The 8,267-nt window shown below is 36.9% G+C and overlaps 1 protein-coding gene across 1 annotated transcript in view; it reads right to left on the reverse strand.

The window, feature by feature from the left end:
* LOC124950963 (pancreatic lipase-related protein 2-like) overlaps positions 1-8,031 on the reverse strand; it is a 14,619-nt gene extending 6,588 nt beyond the window's left edge. The window contains exon 1 of the mRNA XM_047498579.1: positions 7,147-8,031. The gene's annotated coding sequence lies outside the window, so the exon portion shown is untranslated. The remainder of the gene's footprint in view (positions 1-7,146) is intronic.
* Positions 8,032-8,267: the final 236 nt, after the last annotated feature.

The raw sequence follows: 8,267 nt of genomic DNA on the forward strand, positions 1-8,267 counted from the left end.
ATATATATATATATATATATATGTATATATATATATATATACTCATCTCTGTATTTATTCTGTTTGTTTTTTCTTACTCTCTCTCTCTCTATCTCTCTCTCCCTCCCTCCCTCCCTCCCTCCCTCCCCCTCGTTTAATTAAATATATTTATAGAGTTAGAATTCTCATATTCCCGAACGATATCTAACGACGTCCGGTCGCGTAATTTCTAATCCTTTCTTTTCTCTATTTCTCTTTTCGGCTTACCTTTTATCTCACAATATGAGATCCTTAAGAAACGTGTAATTTTCGTAGGCGTCGATTACACGCGGGATTTCGAGGATCCGTTGCGTTTTAAGGCGAAATTATGTTATGAAAAAGTGTGAGAAAAATATGAAGGAAAGATAGGAGTGATTTCTAGCGTGTTTGCGTAAAATTGAATAGGAATATGTAAACGCTCTCGTCATCTCGCTTGTAATAAACGCCTTCGTGATTTCGTTTGATAATAGTGTATGATACAATGCATATTGCGATTACGTTTCAAGTTTGAATTTTTTCTAACGAAGAGTGGAAGCTCCTCATTATTTGTAAACATTAATATGCTGTCTTTTCTTAAACGACGGATGCAGTGTTTCATGCATCGATATTTATTATTGTAGAAGCAATAATTATATCTTATAATTAAGCGTCAGACTTGTATGTACATAGCACGCTGCAAAGAGAGACACCTAAACGACGTTCGTTTGCGAATGATAATCGATTATTAATAATAAGAAAGAGACCACAAGGTTCTATGCGATTGGATTAGCGACGACGTAATTTCATAATTTGTTGGAGGTAACAAAGATGAAGACGAAGAGAGTTGGTCGATAGGAGAAATTTTTAATATTGGCGATATTGGTTGAAACGAATCGATAAAGTAAACGGAAAGGGTTTAAATAAATGTGCATATAAAATACGGGGTATATCCCGTTTAGATGATTACTACGCATTCGTAAATACCTATTCGTAAGTACCTAAGCGTATCGTCCGGGTCGTATAAAAATCAGCCGTGAAAATGATAAGAAACTATTATGAGATCATTCTGGGTAGGAGGTCGAGTGTATAACGTCAAGCTCTTTCTTATTACCATCGTAACGTGTCTTCGGACAAAGTGATAACGTATCGTTGCGGCTTTTTACTTTAAATCCAACTATTATTTTTTGACTTATCGACGAAGAAAAGAAAACGCATTCTTCTTTATATTTTACGACCTTAAAGCTTTTTTTTTTTCTCTCTTTTCCTTGCTCTTTCTTACGCGAGAACGTTTACATTTGGTAGGAATCGTTAAACCGAGGAAACGATCTTAATAGAAATTCAAAATTAATCTCAATAAAATGTAATGGCCGAGCTGTGAAGAATTGCCATTTGCGTTTATTGGAGATGTAAAAGCGCGCCTGATATATCGTTAAAAGTACATCAATGTATCGCAATGTTCTTTCGTTAAAATGTCTCTTAATGCGATATTGCCGTTCGAACGAGAGTCTGACGAACTGCGACGCTGAGAATGAATTGTCTTGAAAATATTGCCAATATACATTATCGTTATGCTAACGAGGCTTATTTATGTTGTGCCGGTTGTAGCACCATTAGGAAAATACGTCTACGAGTCGTATGCACTTTGTGATTCGTGCAATGATAAATGGATATTTGGTGATTTTGATAAATGGATATGTCGAGAGAAATTAAGACATGATCGATACCCTTCTTCTTCTTCTTCCTCCTTGGGAAATAGCTAAACGTAAGTATTTTGGTTTTAATTAGAATTATCATAAATTTTATTGCCTTCTATTCAAATCTTATAGATCGGTTTTTCGATCATTGAAACGCATTATAGATCTGTAGATTCGGTACTAGGTCTTGTTCTTTCTAAGGAATAACGTTTCTCTAGTTTTACTGATCATCAAGAAATAACGATGCTCATTTCTTCCAAACTGATAGGCATAATCTAAATCATAAGAAAAGGGTATAGATAAGCCGAACTATTGAGGATAAAAATGACAATAGGACCGATCTAAGGTGACGTAACGTAAATTACGGTCGTTATGCGAAAATTATAAGCAAAGAATAGTGCTGTCGTGTAAGTAATAAATGAATACGAAGCGTAAAAGAGATTTTATATACGCGACGCCAAGTACCGATATGCGTTTTTGCGAATTATCCATGGGTATTATGTCAAAACTACGACTAATTCTACAAGCGTGTCTTTTATTTATCCTGACTATTTCAAAACGTTATTCGTTTCTTTATGCATTACTAAAGTTATTGGAGAGGCCTGTCGGATCTTTTTTTAATCTTTATCCTCGCGCGCTTTCCTCTTTTCCTTTTTCTTTCTTTTTTTCTTTTTTCTTTTTTTCTTTTTTTTTCTATTTTGTTTTTCTTTCCTCCGTCGCGAAATCTTCTACCGCGGAATTTGTACCGCACCGTCGGCTTAAAGAATTTTCTTCGTAGTAGGCCTGTCATCCTCGCTTCCACCTGTAATTCCTCCGTGATATGTAGGATCATAGCTTTGCGTATGAAAGCATCGCTATGACTTATCTATTACATCCCGCTCTCGCCGGTGTAAGACGGCGATTAAACTAACGCAAATATTAACTTTACTCGACTCGACGCTGTTATCGCGCGAAACAACGTACGTAACAACGATTTTAAACTTTGGAAATATGCGGATAACGAATAATTGATACGGCAAATATAACGAATAGGAACAAATCGGCAGGCGGATGAAAAATAATCCAAATGAAAAAGATAAATATCGTATCGGCTCGAGTAAGCCAGCTCGAACTTATAATTTGAACGAGTTGACAATTGTCCCCACGTTGTTAACGCATAACAATGCGTTAACGATGAATGCAACAGGATGATATTGATAATAATCGAAATGTTTTTACTTCGAAAGGATCGAGCTGGCCAACGTTCAGTCGCATTATTAAAACTCATGCGGGAGATATGTGTGATTACGTTCGTGTATGTTGATGCAGGCCGTCGACGTTATAATCGACGTTAATACGATTATAGTACTGACAATGGAACACATTCACAAAATTTCACGTAGGTAATTTAACGAAAAAGGAAATCGCTTTAAATATGTTCCTTCGTAAGTGATAGGATGAATGAGGTGCATATTTCTTATTTACAAGCTGACTTCTTCTTTCGCGAACATTCATTCTAAACGCATTTCCTTTTTTTCCATTTCATTCCTATCCAAATTTGTTTCCTATATTCGACCGCATATAACTCGTTAATTATAGTTCTTTTCTATTAACTTTTTTTTACTATGTACAAATGTGTCTGTCTGTCTGTCTGTCTGTCTATCTGTGTGTGTGTGTGTGTGTGTGTGTGCGCGCGCGCCTGTGCGTGCGTGCGTGCGTGCGTGTGCGTGCGTGCGTGCGTGCGTGCGTGCGTGCGTGCGGGCATGCGTACGTGCGCGTGTGTGCGTGTGTATGTTCAGTTGGTCACTCGGAATAATTTAGCAACGAGCTTTCGAGAGATAAAGCTCCAGCCAGCTATTTAGAAATTCTCGAAAGTGTTGCTTGAAACTCTAAATTCTAATACGTTCCTTCTCTTTTTTTTTTTTTGTCCTTTTTATTGAATCTTCGTAATGAGATTTGATTTATCTAATAATAATATCTCCGATCGTTTATATATATATATATATATATATATATATATATCTATATACATATATAATTGTAAATCTAGCATGTGCTTGTTATTATCTGTTTAGGGTCATCGAAAGGAATTCGAGGTAAAGATATTATTTTGGTTTTGTTTTGGCGAATAGCTAATCTACAATCGTCGCGTTCGATGACTCGAGGAATTCGACTAACGAATTTTCGTATGCGTATGCTTGAGATTTGTTCGTATTCTTCGATTTTCGGAAGAATGATGGAAGAGCAACGTAAATCATAGCTAGTAAACGATAAGCTAGATAAGAATCGCCTCGAAGTTTTGAAGGGACCTTAGAAAGAGCAAATCGAATACGATTAATATTATGTCATTTCGATTGATTGTTGTTTCATTACATTTGAACGATATAAATATCCTTTTACTATTTGCCACCTACATAAATAGATTTGTTATTTATGTAGATAATCGTCAAGTTTATGTACCATTTCCTTTTGCTTAATATTTTTTTTTTCGATCGATTGAGAAATGATTTCGATCGCGTATTTCGATATACGATCCGATTAGAAACATCGCGACGATTCCGATCTTTTCTTGAGAAAAGGATTTAAACTATACGTATAATATATATAAACGTCAAAGTTTCGTACAATTATAATCGTTTACATGTGAAATATCTGCTGAATCAGCGCGCGGAATAAGTACTTATTTCGCGCCTATACGTCTCGATTCTAACTTATAGAATAATCATTGCAAAACTCTTTGTTCCTCTCTCTCTCTCTCTCTCTCTCTCTCTCTCTCTCGCTTAATTTTTTTTCTTTTTTCACTTAGAAAGTTTTCAATATGACAAATATGGTCCATCGAATAGGTATGTATAAGTTATATAGTCATAAAACTCGACGGCGCCAAAAGCCTGGCCTCGTGACTGTATTTGAACACTTGTTGAAGAATGTAACGATATAAAAATAGAGAGCAAATGTAATGCTGGACCGCGTATCTTTGCGCGTGCGATATAAGTTCGCGTAAACGTACGTACGCTTACGCGGCTCAATATGGTTGCATCGTAAGTGTCTCCAATGAAGATCTAATGAAATGGATAACGATTAGATACGAAAGTTAGCGATTCATACGAGCAGTCTCTCGTTTTTATTTGTGCCCTTCCGACCAGCTCGGATTTCTTGTTAACGACATCGATCTTGTTAATGTACCTTTCATCTCTATTATAGTAGTAGTAGTAGTAGTAGTAGTAGTAGTAGTAGTAGTAGTAGTAGTATAGTAGAACGCGAATGAAATTTTGTATAACGGTATAAAAAAGAGACGGTGTAAAAAAATCAGTAGGTACGTATTCAGAGGTACGTTACCTAGATAGAAATAGAATATTGGAATGGTACGTTAGTAAGAAAAAGAAGCTCCGTTTTTATATACGTAAGTTATAGACGCAAGCAGCCAGTCAGGAAACCAAGCCTTCGCGTCACTTTAACGCGGATTCATCCAAAGGGATGAGCACCATTTCACAATGCGATCATGTTGCTAGATGCAAGCATATTAACGCTAAACTCTTTAATTTTCTTTGCAATAATAATATGCTCGCTCGTTTATTTTAGAATACCCTTTCACAACCTCCCCTCTCCCCTCTATGGGTATTTATTTCATTTTCTATTAATCTCTATGTCTTTCCCCTCTTGATATATAGAAGATCTTTCATATATAGAAGAAGGCGATAGAATAGCAACGCAGTACGTGTTTCTTACTCGTCTCGAAACTAATGGTAAGTAAGTACGATAATTAATTAATCAATTAAGTAAGTAAGTAAGTAAGTAAGTAAGTAAGTAACTATAGATACTTCCTTCGTTGTGAATACGCAGCGATCGACGATATTTCTTTGTACGATAAAGCTTTATTATAGTTAATACGTTATATAGTATTACGAGCAGTTCCCTTCTTTCTTCCGTTCTATTCTATTTTATATTTTTCTAATTCCGTTTCGGAACTCGTCCCGGAAACACCCATTTGAATCGATTCGTCTCGTCGTATCTCGAGAAGCCAGAGAGTCCTCAGCTCGATTCGTTTGGTAAAAAGGAATGACTCTTATGCGAACAGAACGAATATGCGAAACGGAATAAGAAGGATTTGTTTGAAACGTAAATACGTATAGAGGAGGAAAAACGAATGAATCAATGAAAAATACGAGATAGAGTACGAGCCCCGTAGATATCGATCCCTCGTTAAAATTCAAGACCAACGGATTATTTTTACGAACGATACGACGACTCTCGAAGGAATCTTCTCCTTTATTTACTCTTCTAAATCCAATTTATGACGATTCGTAGATCGAGATCAATGTTTTCTTCGTTTAAAGTTACCTTAATTCGAAGATAGTAATAAGAAAGAGGAGAAATCGTTTTTTTTCTTCTTTCTCTTTCTTTTCTTCCGCAGACGCGAGCGCTCGTATCGACGGTTAAGCGATTTTCAACGGTCGGTCGGTCGGTCGGTCGGTCGGTCGGTCGGTCGGTCGGTCGGTCGATCGATCGATCGATCGATCGATCGATCGATCTACGAACCACTAGCCATATCCTAAATCCCGTCGAGCGACGCGTATCGGCCCTCCTTAAATTTTAATCAATATATACGAAGGTATTAGGTATAACAACAGTCAAGTTATATATAAAATTACGGCAGTGTGCTTTCACGTATAATAATTAATATTATTCGCGCGCTCTCTCTCTCTCTCTCTCTCTCTCTCTCTCTCTCTCTCTCTCTCTCTCTGACCTTATATTCGAATTATTTACTTTATTACTAAAGTCAGGACGGCGAGGAACGCTGGGATACCAGTTTTAGAGAGCAACGCTCGGTCGGTCGATCGATCGCATCGTTTAATATACCGATATAAAGGGCACTTCGATCAAACTAGACGTGGAATTATCCGTCGAAAATGGACCGACCCGTGAAATCTTTGATTTCAATCGAACGACGTACCAGTGGGAAAGTAAAACGAGGAGGATCGGAAAGCAATAACTACTCCAAGTAATAAAGATAATCGATTTTAACGGGTCAGACCGTAGAAAATGATGGGAAATATTTTCTATGGCATCGCTTATGAGCTCAATAGAGAAGAATATTTTCATTTGGTCACCTATGTTGGCCAAGAATAATCTCGCGCGTCAGGATCCTTTATATAGGTAGCGATGAAGAAAGAATTGCTTCTATTTTTCTTTTTCTTCGATCGTCGTCGCCATCGTCGACGTTATTAAATACCGCGATCAGAATTATCAATTCCTATGTTCTGAACGAGGAATACTTAATGATCTAGCATAACGATATAATGATTTTCAAACGAACGATGCGTTGGACACTGAAAAGAGAGAGGTAAGCTCCTCCGGAGCAACGCAAAGCCGATTCTGCTTCGTAAAATCGATTCTATGATAAAGGAAAAGAAAAAAAAAAAAAAAAAAAAAAAAAAAAGAAGAATCAATTTTCGAAGATATTGCAAATACTACATACCCATTACGGAGAATCTAAACACGATGGCAATTCCTTCTCTCCTCGAACTATCGATGAAGCAGTGAAAAATATCCGGTACCCGGCATTTCCTCGCTCACGCACACGTAGAAAAAACGATAGGCAGTCGTAGACGATCGGATGAGGGCTGGGTATTTTTTGCGCGGGGCTCTTGGGTTAATGGGTTGAAAGAAGGGGAGGAGAGGGGAGGGGAGGGGAGGAGGCGGCTGTCGATACGACTAAATTTATACGCTTTTATGATACACTCAGCCTATACAATGTTTCCCGACGAACACTCTCCGTGTCAAATAACTCTGTCGTTCTCTCTACTATCGCGATCCTCGCGAATCGCGTTGTAATATTACCTGTGCGGGAAAAACAGTACGGATACGCGGTGTGTCGCTTCTGTGTACGGTCATGGGATCAATGTGTCCTGTGTACTTCCGTGTGTTTAAGTTTATACATAATATATATCAGTGCTTTAACCCCGGACACGTAACAAGGACACGAGCAAAGTTAAAATATCAGCTATAATATTACATAACGTTTAACGCGTAGGAAGTTTTAACTTATCTTTTCTTTATTTTTCATTTTTATTTTCGATCCTCGATCGTTCGTGTCCTCGTTCCGGATCTTTCGCGCATCCCTCATCTCGCATCTATCGATAATATCATTTTATTCGCAATCTACGATGTCGTATAGTTTCACTTTAGAGATCCTTTTTATCTTGTCACCTATTTCTCTCATTCAGCCGCTCATCCGCTCATTCTCTCTCTCTCTCTCTCTCTCTCTCTCTCTCTCTCTTGCTCTACTTGCCCCTTTTTTATAGTTTTATAATTTTTTAGATGAACGATAATACTGGCTAATTTTTCTTCTTTTACTTTTAAAATTATTTATATACATGTATATATATATATATATATATATATATATGTATGTATGTGTGTATGTATATATATATATATATATATATATATATATGTATGTATGTATGTATGTATATATGTATATATGTATATATGTAAATATTATTTAATCGCTTTACTCGTAATTATTATCGTTTCTTTTTAGTGAGTTCTCCCACATCTCGCACCGCTCTTCTGCGTCTTTTATTTTCTTCGTAT

This window comes from Vespa velutina, chromosome 8 (genome assembly GCF_912470025.1).
Source record: "Vespa velutina chromosome 8, iVesVel2.1, whole genome shotgun sequence".
NCBI classification, from domain to species: Eukaryota; Metazoa; Arthropoda; class Insecta; order Hymenoptera; family Vespidae; genus Vespa; species Vespa velutina.